At 44.6% G+C, this 13,828-nt stretch overlaps 1 long non-coding RNA gene across 1 annotated transcript; it reads right to left on the reverse strand.

Moving 5' to 3' along the window:
• Positions 1-868: 868 nt before the first annotated feature.
• Positions 869-10,541, reverse strand: LOC123384231. The gene is made up of 4 exons (XR_006594960.1): positions 10,291-10,541; positions 4,902-5,335; positions 2,567-2,651; positions 869-1,758 (listed from the first exon to the last, which is right to left on the reverse strand). It is a non-coding gene; the product is annotated as an uncharacterized LOC123384231 (long non-coding RNA).
• Positions 10,542-13,828: the final 3,287 nt, after the last annotated feature.

Below are 13,828 nucleotides of genomic sequence, written 5' to 3' on the forward strand. Positions count from 1 at the left end.
TGTTGGTATACTGCTCTGTGCACTATATTATTGTGCGGTATTTTACTCTGCTTTTCATGTCAAAAGATTTCTTGCAGCATGCATTCAGCAGGTCGTCACAGAAATCCACTTTCAGTTAGAGATCTGTTCATTCATTCTCTTAAAAAAAAAATCCCCAAATCCCCAAACATCTATTAGTGTTAGATGCTGTGCATTCAAAACTGAATGAGGGACACGGTTCCATCGTCTCCAAGTGTCCACAAGCTCAAGGAAAAAGCAGAATCACCGATGTGTGTGAGTCATATAGAGACGTAGATAGAGACATAGATCAAGGTCAGCCTCAGAGGGGGCCCACTGAAGGACTAGGACACTCCTTCCATCTTCGTATCTATTAGCCTTTGGAAGTGTAGATCTGACTCCCGAAGGAAGGCATTGTCCAGGCAAAGCTTGACGATGGATGGAAATGAATGAGTCTGGTGTCCTTGCCACCAGCCACACTCCTGTTCCCATCAAGTAGGGAGGCTGAGTGTTAAGGGACACTGAAGGCAGCCAGGCCAGATGATGTGGGTTGCTCAGAGATGATGTGGGATTGTCTCTTGACCAAAGCTAAGAGATTAGAGAGAAATGGAGCAAAGCAGAGAAGAGGACTGCCCCCTAACCCCCAACAAGCCCTGCTGCCCACCCCTCTCCCCCCAAGGCCAAACCAAAAGCTTGCAGCTAGCACAGGAGCGGCATGGTGGGAAGGGAATTCACCAGAAGGCCCATGAGCAAGGAGAAGGCAATGATAGGCCATCATATACTTTCCCCATTGGCCTGCCTGCACCATTAAAGGTCCAAGATTAAAGCAGACAAATAGTAAGGGAGAAAAGTAAGTTAGGTTAATTAATATTTGAATTTATTTTAAATACAAGCTGAAATTCCACTTGACCACATCCTGACAGTGACCTGTTAAATTTGTCATTTACCAACCTGGGCCTCGGTTTCCCTGTCCTAAAACAAGGAACCATGCCATCAACTTCCGAGGCTTAATGAGATCTTAAGGGTGAAAACACTTAGCAAACTGTCAAGAGCCCTTTGGTATTCTTAATCCTATAATCATAGTTTTGCACAGTGGGAGATTTTTAGTCTTCATGCCTTTAAGGAGTGTTGTGTGTCTTGTTTTGCCTTCCTTAATTAGCAATGTACTGATCTTGGAGAATCCGCCCCCCTGCCCTCTTGGATTTTAGATTTCACACCCCATTGTCAAGGCTGGAACCAGTCCAGGTGATGGAAAGAGTATGAACCTGGCAATTCTTCTGAAGTAATGATCTCTAATCCCAGCTCTGCCCTTTAAAGGCTGTGTGCCCTTGAATAAGTGGCTTAGGCCTTCTGTTTATTGGTCTCTACACTGGATGGAAAAACACTGCATTCCCTATGTTAGGGTGAGAACACAGTACATTGATCAATTCTGAAAACTAGAGAATTGTTATTTCTCTAGTTGGATCCATATCAATGGCAAGTTACTCTCAGAATAGACCAGAGATTTCTTTTGCCCCAGCTTCTATGAATATCAGGCACAACCCTTTAGTCTTTTGTAAGGGAAGCAAAACACTGCCTTTTATAAAAGAGCTCCTCAGTGGCAGGCTGCCCAGCTCCCTGTCAGCACTCCCTCTGCTTATGTGTAGCTCCAGACTTGTATTGATATCTGCACGCATATGTTGGCTCAGCTCCTCCTTTGCGGGCGATAGATTGCTTCTGCTGAAGCTGCCAGTGCAATATTTTGAAAATAGACATCCATTTCTAGAAGAAAAGAGATCCAAATAAGAATTTTTATATATATATTTTACATTAAAAATTATTATAATCGGCGCCTTTCATGTCAACACCATATTTGAAGCTGTTCCACAATCACTCTTGGAATGACCACCCAAGGGTGTAGGGGGAGGTGTTTGGGGAGGGGAAGCCTGTAGGTTGCTTGTATCTGACTCTGGGGCAGACTTTAAGAGTCTCGGTCTTACCGTCGTGTCAAATTGTGGGTTAAATGGTGTCTCCTCCAAGCTCGTATGGTGAAGGCTCAACCTTAGTACCTCAGGATGTGAACTTATTTGGAAATAAGGTTGTTGCATATGTAATTAATTAAGTTAGGATGAGATCACACTGGGGTGGAGTGGGCCCTAATCCAATATGACTATGTCTGTATACAAAAAGAGAAATTCCGACACAGACACGAACACGGGAAGAGCCCCATGCGAAGATGAAGGCAGGCGTCCCCATGATGTTTCCACAAGCCAAGGACCACCAAGAATTGCCAGCAAACTGCCAGCAGCTAGAGGAGAGGCTGGGAACAGGTCAGAAGGCACCCTAACCACCAACACCTAGACCTTGGACTTCTGGCCTCCAGAACTGTGAGAGAATAAATGTCTGTCATGTCAGCAGCCAAGTGGGTGTCAATTTGTTACAGCAGCCCATGCAAACTAATACCCTTTGTATGTGCCTGATATTTCTGCGAGTTAGGGATTGTTAGAAGTGGAAGGCACATTTAGAAATCATTGAGTACCAACACCTTATGACGCATAAAAAAGTAATAGCTTGAAAGACCCTTCCATACCTAGAGGTGAGGGGTTGACCGGAAGCCTGGATTCCTGGTGACCAGAAGCGTGGTGGGTGTTCGTTCTCCTGCACTAGACTCTTTGCTAAGAGATAAATGGAGAGAAAAGTTGAAGTTATTCAATATACAGAGTGCCATCAACCTAGAAAGAGCCAGACTTTCAAGGTCATCTGTTCGGCTCGCTGAGGTACCCTCCATCCCATCCAAGCCTTCCAGGTGCAGATGTCCCGACTCTGGTTCAGACCCACTCAAGACATGTGCCAGGTCCTATGCCTGCTCTTGGAGCTTGAAGAGTCTGCTTCTCAGGGAATTAGAAGTTAGGCCTGCAATGTGTCCTACCAGGAATCCTACAACTCTCTCACCTTCTAGTCTTTGCTCAAACATCTCGGTGTGCCCCTTCCTACCTGCCCTACCTCTTTCTAAGTAGCATTTGTATTACTCCCTGGTTATTATGTTTATTTATATTTGTTGTCTGGGTCTCCCTACCAAAATGTAAGCTCCAGAAAGTCAGAAATATTTTCTCTGATTTGTTCACCGATGTATTCCAAGGGCTTAGAATAATAGTATTTGCCATATACTGGGCTGCTAATATCTTTTGCTGTTGTTGAAAGAATGCATAAATATTTTTAAAATATCTTTATTTGAATGCTTCCAATGAGACCATGGAATTTATTGCTTTGCTGATTTGGAAGACAGCCTCGTAGCAGAGGCCTCGACTACTCAGGGGACCTCTTAACGCTGGCAACCGTGGGTGTTGCTCCCGTGGCCTGGGTGATAGCCCGGAGCTGCAGCTCGTGGACGGCAGAGCTGAAAGAAGCCCGAAGGAAATGCTGGGGGAGAAAATTAAGCCTCAGCATTTAGCTGGCAACATCCTGTCTTTTGTTATTTCCAAATGCGTTCCACAGTTGTATTTTTTTTTTTAATATTAAGGCCATGGTGACAAAAAAAATAAATTCGACCAGCAGGTCTAAATACCCTCTAGAGGTAGAAGATATTTAATTTAATTAAAAGTGATTAAAGGTGAAACTCCAGTCCTTCAGTCACAAGAGCCTCATTGTCATTTCTTAAGAGCCACATGTGGCTAGTGGCTGCTGGATCTGACAGGGTAGATGTAGACCATTCCCAGCATCGTAGGCAGCAGCACTCCGTATGTGTTTCTTAAGCTTGGGATTTTAGCACCATGAAATGAAGGCATCACAATGAACAACAGAATATTTCACTCCTCCCTGAGATCGTGGGACACGTTGGCCAGATTGATTTCGGCCAAGCCGACTCTGCTGGGCTTCATGCTCACTTTCTTCCCCACGATCCAACAGATCTGCGCACGATTCGGACCATGACTATAGCGTGTTTTCGCCAGGTGACGGTATCAGTTGTTCAGATTCTTGGACGTTTCAATCCATAGTCAAGGAAAGCATATCGGAAAGGGCGCAGAGATATGTAATGCTTTGGTTAGTTCAGGAAAACAGATATAGCGTGGAATGACTGAGCTGTGGGGTCCCTGGGGGGAGTTAAGGGGTCTTGCGTGCTGAGAGCTATGGCAAGGAAGTGACCCAACCGTAACCCCTCGAGGTTGGGAGCAATGGCTGTTACACATTTATAAACTTAGCACCCAACATAATGTATACCAGGCTATTCACATACATCTGTCATCATTCTTGTTGAATGAATGAATCAGGTAATCAGCTGAGTAACACATCAACCATCTGCCTAATGACACATGGACAAGGGCCAGCTGCATTGCTGGGAGAGGAAGGCTGCTCTCTAGTAATAAGTAGACTCCCAAATTCCAGAGATGTCTGCTACAGAAGCTGGCTTGTAATCTAATTTTGTGTGTCTAAAATAGGTCAAGGTGAAGGCCAGTCTTGCACGTGATGGCGCAGGGACCCAGGCTGGTGGATGACTTGCCATATTTTGGCTACAGTATCCTGACCCAGTGGCCTGTAAGGTCACCAAGGTGGAGACAAGGAGAGGCGGAGGAGTGTCCTGGCACTTAGCTATCTCAGCACAAGAATGAGAGCAGTCACTTCCACTAGAAGGTCATTGGCAAGCACGTGTCATATGACCCCATTCCCTGCGAGGGAGACTGGGCATGGAAGGTGGCACTTAACGTATTGGGTCAGCCCTCACTGTCTACTGCACCAGATCACGCAGGGCGGTGGCAAGAAACTTGAACTCTACCCATTCGTGGTTTTCAACCACAGAATCCTTTCCTCAAATAAAATTCAATATATAAATAAAGTGAAACTAGAGCTTTTCTGCTTGCAAAGAGGGCACCGAGAGGAGGATCCATAAATCTGCCCACTCAACAAACTCCCATGTGCCACCTCTGTACCTTGTATGTTCCTCCAGGCAATCTAGGGCTCCCTGAAGCCTCTGGCGTGCTTCTGGCAGGAAGTGGTGATCCCATTTTCCCTTTGGAAAGATGAATGCCACAGTGGTGGAGGGTGGCAGGGAGAAGTGGGTTAGACAGAGGGTATACAGTCTGTGTGTCAAGGTGAGAGGCAGGGACAGGGTCAGAGCCTCCTAGAGCCCTTCGGATGAGAGACAGTGAGGGTCCCAACCATGTCTCCAAGGAGCTCCGTATGTCTTCCCAATTTTCCCCAGCTCAAAATTCTACGTCTGTTTCCCAAGCTGATCTCATTTCACCTGGATAGAGCTTGACATCCTTCCAAGTTGCTGCTGCTGTCATAGGTCCGTTGGAGTCAGCAAACTATCTGTAAGTGGCCAGGCGGGCCATCTGGTCACTATGGCAACTACCCAACACCGCTGCTGTGGAAAAGCCAAGAGGGACAGTGTGCAGAAGAATTTTACTTATGAACATGGAAATTTGGATTTCGTGCAATTCCCGCATTTCACGACACATTAGTCTTTCCTTGATTTGTTTTCGATCACTTCAAAATGTGAAAAATAGGGCACCTGCGTGGCTCATTTGGTTGAGTATCTGACTTCAGCTCGGGTCATGATCTCGCGGTCCATGAGTTCAAGCCCCATAATAGGCCCTCTGCTGTCAGCTCAGAGCCTGCCTAGGATCCTCTGTCTCTTGCTCTCCGCCCCTCCCCCACTCACATTCTCTCTCTCTCTCTCTCTCTCTCTCTCTCTCTCTCTCTGTCTGTCTCAAAAATGAATAAACATTAAAAAACAAAAAGTGAAAAACATTCTTGACCCATGGCAATATGAAAACAGGCTGTGGCCAGATTTGGCCCATGAGGCATGCTATGCTGACCCCAGGAGTGTTGAATCCTGAGTGGTTGTATCATTGTGAACAGGACTTCTATTCACCAAGGTAATTCTCCTCTCATCTTTGAAGTGGCATACATTGTGATGGAATAAAAAATAAAGGTGTGTGACTAATGCCTTAAACGGTTTTCCCCTGGAACACTCGGAGACCCTGAAAAAAACAACAATACTGGAAATCGTTGTTGATTCAGTCAGTGCTAGTGTGTTTTAATTTTGTACCACCCCCAGGCACTGTAACAAACCCACACAATTAGAATAAACAAAGCAAAATAAAACAAGGCTGGAAGGCTCTAGTGTTCCTGGATTTCTTCTTGCCTCTGTAATAGAAGCCCAGAAATAAAGATGCTCTCCCTCAGGCACCTCCCGCTGTGAAGACCACCAGTTAATTGTAAGAATTCCCAGAATCACTGAACTGAGAAAAAGGCTGGACTTCTCACGGCCAAGAAAACAGTCTTGTTCAATTTGTCCTTATCAGAAGTCATCCTATCCCCGAAAGCACCCAAATGAATGAGCACACCGACTAAAGCATCAAATGAAAGTATTTGTTCTTGAAGTGGTTTCTTCCCAAGTTTCAAAGGAAGGCAGATTTCTTTTAGATAATTTGGTGGGGGGGGGGTGGAATTGACCTAATGGTACAATGATGAGAACCAAACTCACCCCAAATCTCAGAACCCAGAGATAGCCTTGGTAACCCAGGGGCCATTTCTTTAACCTAGTGGGGATCAAATCGAATTTACATACTTATAGCCTGATTTTTTTTCCCACTCATCCATGTTCCCTAAACGTTTCTCCACGTCATCAAAAAGCCCTTGGATTTGTTGTTGTTGTTGTCTGTAGAATTTTGCACAGACGTAGTTTTATCGAATTAATCGATTTATCAAAAACAACCTCCCACGAACAATCATGCGATCGGTCAGCAAATACTTCCCGCATGCCTCTTCGATGCCCGGGGTCCGGCCTAGACACCGCAGGGAACACAGTCCTTGTCCTCGTGGAGGTGACGCGTGGGCACGTTTATGGGGATCCTGTGGCCCTGAGATGGCATGCTATGCCGACCCCAGTCTCTGCTTTCTGGGAGCTTCCCGAGAGGGAGACGGGCGGGCCGTCCGACGACAGTCACCCCACAGTGTGGGTGAGGAGGGTGCTGGGCACCTACCGAGGAGGGGCGCATCCGGGAGGGTGCCAGCGTGGGAGGGAGCGGAGAGCTTCTGCAAAACAAAATGATGACATTTTGCCAGCTGTTTTGGTTCCGGTTCGAAGTATCCAGATACAGACCCTGCTGTGTCCACGACTCTGCCCAAGAGAGTCTGGCCTGGTTAGTTAGTTAGAGAGGACCTAGCATTTTAGATGAATTCGTAATCACCAGAGCAGGAAAGGCAGAGGCTGCCTTCCTAGATGACACTATCTTTCTATTGTTCAGTAGATGACATTTTGGACCAGGAGTCAGTTCCTTAAATCCTGGTCTCAGCATCAGTGGCAAGTATCGTATCCATGTGCCTTGTCCTATGATAAACATTTTCTCTGGTCAATCACCTCAGCAAACCAGACTCTCCTCCAGGGAAGGTGCTGGCCCTGCCTAGCAAGGAAGGGCTTCCCTCCCACTGTGTGTTGAATAAATAAACGTTATTGGGGCACCTGGGTGGCTCAGTCGGTTCAGCGTCCAACTTCCAGCTTCAGCTCAGGTCATGATCTCGCGGTCCGTGGGTTCGAGCCCTGCGTCGGGCTCTGTGCTCACAGCTCGGAGCCTAGAGCCGGCTTCGGATTCTGTGTCTCCCGCTCTCTCTCTCTGCCCCTCCCCCACTCATTCTCTCTCTCGCTCTCTCTCTCTCTTTCAAAAATAAACAAACAGAAAAAAATGTTTTTTAAATAAATGAGAGTTATCTTGGTCACCCAGAGCCCTGTCTGTGAAATAGAGATAGGATGTCTGCTTTGTTTTCACAAAGTGGTTAAGCGATCGTTCATAGAAAAGCACCATCAAAAGAAATTCAAAGGGTTATAATAACCCATTTTAAAGTAAAGTTTCACATCCTGGAGAATGCTCTCAAATTCCCAAGACGTTTTTTACATGTGATGATTTTTATTATTTTGAACCACAGGAACAAGTTTAAGCAGACTTTTCCTGAACACCTGTATGTCTTCTACAGAACATGGTGTCCAATTGGATCAAACGCCTTCAGGAACCAGGGCTTAAATTCAGACCCCAGACTGCCCACCCTTCAGCACGTTACTTAAAACGTGCACACCACAATTTCTTCTTTAGCAAGACTCCACCTGAGTACTTCTCTGGGGAATCAAGGGGATGCCACACGATGGCATAAGCAAAGCCACCAGCATCAAAGCTGGCACAGATTAAACACTGAATAGTTACTTTATTATTCTTCCTGCTGTTGTCATACTGTATCACTTCTTCATGCAACCTGGGTTTTTGCTGGTTTCTCACTGTGCTGATTGCCAGCTCGGGAGATGTCTTTACCCACGTGACCGTTAATTCGTGGTGTTAGGTAATTCTCCTAAGTTTTCCGGCTAAGATATTTTTGTAACTTTTTTTTTAATGTTTGCCTTTATTTTTGAGACACAGAGAGAGACAGAGCATGAGTGGGGGAGAGGCGGAGAGAGAGGGAGACACCAAATCTGAAGCTGGCTCCAGGCTCTGAACTGTCAGCACGGAGCCCGACGCGGGGCTGGAACTTGCCAACCGCGAGACTATGACCTGAGCCGAAGTCGGGCACTCAACCGACTCACCCACCCAGGCGCCCACCCCCACCCCGGCTAAGTTTTTGATCTAAAAACAGTTTCAAAACACTTGTTTTGAAAGATGTGAATTTGTTCCAGCATGACTGATACATGAGGGGATAATTTGAGCATCATGTGAATATGGGCTTGGATATGCATTGTTTCATGTGCGGGGAACTGCATACAGCCAACATGAGCTCCACAGGGATATGCAAAGCCCACACACCTCAGACACCCACCAGCACATTGCAGATCATGGCACGTGTTATAACCACACCCATCCAATGTCTGGTGCTAGAACCTTCTCTGATTTCAGATCACCCTCCATCCTGTGCTTCATTCTAGCTCACAAGGTGTCTCCTTCCAACTAGCAAACTCCAGGTCTTTTCCAAGGAAGAGTACTGTGTTCATTGTGGAATGTATGCATGTCTTCACCATCTAACATGAGCGCAACTCTGCCGCCATTTTTATTAGGTGCCTGTCTTCGTGAATGTGTCACCGAAGTTTTTGAGTGTTATAACCTGACTTTTTTCCCAAGCCCTTTTAATTGCATACTTTTGCCCAGCGCTGTCATTTATAGGAACACATATGTTTGATATCACAGAATTCACTGTATAGGACTTCATGCTCTCTTGTAAATATTTTATCTTGCTCAACGTGTTGTCTACTGAGATCAGTTTTGCTATTTTTTTTTAAAGTTCCATTAGGTGTTCCAAGCAAGTGTTTTATTCTAATTTCACAGGTGGCTTATCTGGAGCTTAGTGAGAGTGAAACCTAGCTTAGCTTTTCATAAGTGAGTGGTGAAATGAGAATTAGAAATGCCTTGTGTCTCTTGTTCCGGGGGAAGCAGCATACATAAAAAGTACGGTCGCTGGAGTGGTGCACAGAGAGACAAAAAATCCTGCTCGACCAAATCCTTCCACGTGAGTGCCCTCAGTAAACTCCTCAAATTTCAGGCCTCATTCTCTTCATACATACACATCAGGGAAACCAACACTCGCTTTTCAAAGCCACTTTGGAAATTATATGGGAAATGCCAATCTAGTGCCTCAGAGAGGGCAGACACATTTGTTCTCTTCTCTTTCCTTTGCATAGTAATGCCCAGTAAGTTTTAACGCGCACATATTTTGTTCCAGAAACTGTTCTGAGCACTTCTCATGTATCAAAAATGTAATCTTTATAGCAACCTAACTCAGAGGATTCCATTATTATTTCTAATTTATAGACGAGTAAATGGATACAGAGAAAAGTTTGGTGCTTTGCCTAAAATCCAAAGACAGTGTGGCAGCTGTTAAAGTTTTGACTCTCTGCTCCAAACCACCATACTCTGCTTTGTGGTGCTGGGACCTGGGCTCTGAAAAGCACTTGTCTATTTTGCCACCTGGATACCCACAAGTCTCTGTGAAACTGAAGGGACTTGATCCTTCCTGTTTGCTTCCTGTATCACTCCCTGTCCACTATTATTTTTCCATAAAAACCTGCTCCCCCTGGAAGAAGCAATTCCTTCCTATTGCAACAGCTGACTTTACCTTATAGTTTTCCTGCCATTTTCAGGACAAGGCTTATTGTGAATTCCCCAAGGAAGGACAACAGCCAGCCCTCTTCTCAGACATCTGTGGGTTAGCTCCAAGTGGCCCTGTGCTACAGCTCAACAACTTGGTCACCTAAAAGTCTTCATCCTCTTAGCTCTAGGGACTATAGATGGTTCCTGAAGTTGCTACTACTGTGACACCTAAGAGTCCACTTCTTACCTTTCAATGACTTAGTTGACAACTTTATACTTCCTTACCATCATTCTTTGTCAGTCAAAGATGACAATGCATCTCGAAGGGGCAGAGACAGAACTCTAAACCAGCCAACTGTGTGTGTGAGCCAGCCACTATGCTTTACTGCCTCTCAAATATGACATAATTATGGATTTTTACACAGTGGCCATTGTCTTACACATAAATCCAGTTATGACATAGCCAAACAATATTATACTATCAGCTATGATGTTCTACAGTCAGAAGAAGACTACTTCAATCGACCCTCCATAGGACCTGATGGTTGGGGATCAGTGGAAATAACTGTTAGTTTCTTCTCGTTATCCACTGACCATCAAAAAAAGAAAAGGAAAAGGAAAAGGAGGAGGAGGAGGAGGAGGAGGAGGAGGAGGAGGAGGAAGAGATGAAGAAGAAGAAATAGAAGAAGAAGAAGAAGAAGAAGAAGAAGAAGAAGAAGAAGAAAAGAAGAAGAAGAAAAAGAAGAAATAGAAGAAGAAGAAATGGAACAAGAGGAAGAAGAAGAAGAAGAAGAAGAAGAAGAAGAAGAAGAAGAAGAGGAGGAGGAAGAGGAGGAGTAAGCCACCAAGGAAGGTCAGTAGACAACAGATATCCAAGATTGACCCATTGAGAAGCTTTTTCTGGATTATTGCACTTCCACCTGGAGAAAGAGACATAGCATCCTCCCTTGGAGCTGCTACTCCATAGTCTTCTAGAATGTCTGAACTAAATGAGACCTCAGAAAACGTCTATTCCCACACTCCACTTTGCAAGTGGATAAATTGAGGCACAGAGAGGAGAATGTCTAAGCCCATATCACACAGTGAGTTAGTGTTGGAGTCTAAACTAGAGTACAATCTACTGATACCTAATCTTGCATGCAAAATAATGGATTTGGGAGTGTACTGGATAAGTTTTGTGCTTTAGCACTTCTTCTAGATATTTCAGTCATGTTTCTGGAATATTATCTCTCTGGACCAGGGGTTCCTTGCTTCTCCTTGATTCCAGTTCCTGGAAGGCTGAGGAAATGGGAGAACAGAAGGTTCTCTTCTCCACTCTCATTCTGTTTGGCCTTATTCTCGCTGCTTCCCACTCTACCTTCTCCTCCTCCAGGGCAGCAATGAGGTGAGAGGCAAAGGAATTGCCAGACCCTTGCCTTTATTTACCTTCTTGACATTGTATTTATCATGGATGTGTTTGCACTAATTTTGATTTTTTTTAATAATGCATTCAAATATTACCAGGATTGCTGAGATGTTTGGTGTCTCATTATAGTTTGTGCCTAAGGCTAGTGCCCTAGGCTCATCACACTCTTGTCTCATTCCTGTTTTCCTTCCCCACCCTCCCACTGCATGCCCCAGAAAGGCTAGTTTGGGGGACTTTGTAATCATTTTCTTTTTTTTTAAGTTTATTTTTATTTATTTTGAAAGAGAGAGAGCAGGAGGGGCAGAGACAGAGGGAGAGAGAGAGAATCCCTAGCAGGCTCTGTAATGTCAGCACAGAGCCCAATGAGGGACTCGAACTCATGAGCTATGAGATCATGACCTGAGCCAAATCCAAGAGTCAGATGCTTAGCCTACGGAGTCACCCAGGTGCTGCTGTAATCATTTTCTAATGCAAGGCTCCCCTTCTGAAATACTAAAAGCTTTCCCACTGATAGCTCAAATGGTGAACACAGCCAATGACCATCCAGGATCATTTGATAGATAGAAAAGAAAAGAAAAGAAAAGAAAAGAAAAGAAAAGAAAAGGAAAGGAAAGGAAAGGAAAGGAAAGGAAAGGAAAGGAAAGGAAAGGAAAGGAAAGAAAAGAAAAGAAAAGAAAAGAAAAGAAAAGAAAAGAAAAGAAAAGAGAAAGAATCTCTAACTTTGATGGAAAAGATGTTGCTGTGGTGGTAGAATGGCATGGACTTTGAAGTCAGAGGAACTGGAGATTGAATCCTGATAACACCTCTTAGCAGTTGTGTGATATCCACTGTCTGATAGGATTGACTGCCTATGATCTGAAGGCCCTAGATATGCAGACCTGACCAAGGTCTGTTCCCTGCTCTTAAGGAAACCACAATCTAGATAAAGGGAATTCTTTACTTCTCTGGGTCTTCTTTCCTACAACTGAAAGTGGAAATAGCATTCTCTCCCTGGGAAGATTAAATACAATTCTTAGCTGAAACTGCCTGGGACAGTGTGGCCAACCGGGTACAATTCACCTCCACAAAATAAGCTCACTAGAACCTCATTCACAGGAGTCCCTATCATTGTTCACAGCTTTTCTTCCACCAGTTAGACCCATCCTCATACAGCCATTCAAACTGATTTGGGAAGACCAAGAAGAAAATAAGCATTGGGAACTCTTTGATGGAGTATCTCAGTATTTAAGGAAAATACTGAGGAAGACATACTCCTCTTAGCCAGACTCGGGATGTTTGGATTTTCATCTAGCAGCTTTCATGCTAACGCCCTGGCACTCTGAGTGTGCTTTCTTTCCGCAGAATCCTTGTTCTTCACCTCACCCCTTCACCTTTGAACTTAGCCTCCCATAGTTCTACAATGGCGTCTCTGAAGGCTATTCCGCACACTGCTGGTGTTACGATTGCAGTCTTTATCTGAAAGCATTTTGGGAACAACGCCTGCCAACACAATGTGAAGAATTCTAAAACAACCCCCAATGAGTCTGTCCTTGCATAATCTCCTGCTCTTGAATGCAGGTGGATTCTGTGACTTACGTCTAGTCAATAAAATATAACAAATGTGGTAGGATAGTCACTCCTGTGATTTTGGTGTGTATGTTATGTTATGTTATGTTATGTTATGTTATGTTATGTTTTATGTTATGTTATGTTGTGATGTGATGTAACATTATGTTAGAAGACTCCAGACCACAGTAAGAGGTTCTTCTGCTGACCTGGAAGAAGTGAGTCACCAAGTTATAATAGATTCTGTAAGAGGGCAAAATGGCAAGGAGCTCTGGGTGGCTTCTAGGTGCTGAGAGTGACCCCCAACTGACAGCTACCAAGAAAGCAAGAACCTCAGTCCTGTAGCCACAAGGAACTGAATTCTGCCAACTACATGAACTTAGAAGAAGACTCCAAGCTCTGCAGAGGAAAGCAGGTCAGAAAATACCTCGATCTCTGCCTTGTGAGACCTTGAGCGGAGGACCCAGCTCAGCTTTACCCAGACTTTGACCACATGGAAACTGAAATAGCAAATTCACATTGTTGTAAGCCCCTAAGTTTGTGGTGATGTGTTACACAACAATACACACTAATACACACCAGGTGTCTACCTGAGAGATTGGAGGCAGGGAAAGGTAATTCATAATCTATGTGTTTTCTCAGTGGTCCTTCCTCTCCACCTAAAGGCAATGTTAATGGTAGAGCATCAGGTCTGGTTTTGGAATTCCATTTATTTCTGAATCCGAGATTTCATGTATAATTGAATCTTCTCACATTACATGCTCTTCATTTCCTTCAGTGGCATTGATTGCCTCACATCAGTTTTGTCAAGAGACAAGGAGGGCATTTCTCCAAG

This window comes from Felis catus, chromosome A3, assembly GCF_018350175.1.
Source record: "Felis catus isolate Fca126 chromosome A3, F.catus_Fca126_mat1.0, whole genome shotgun sequence".
Classification (NCBI taxonomy): domain Eukaryota; kingdom Metazoa; phylum Chordata; class Mammalia; order Carnivora; family Felidae; genus Felis; species Felis catus.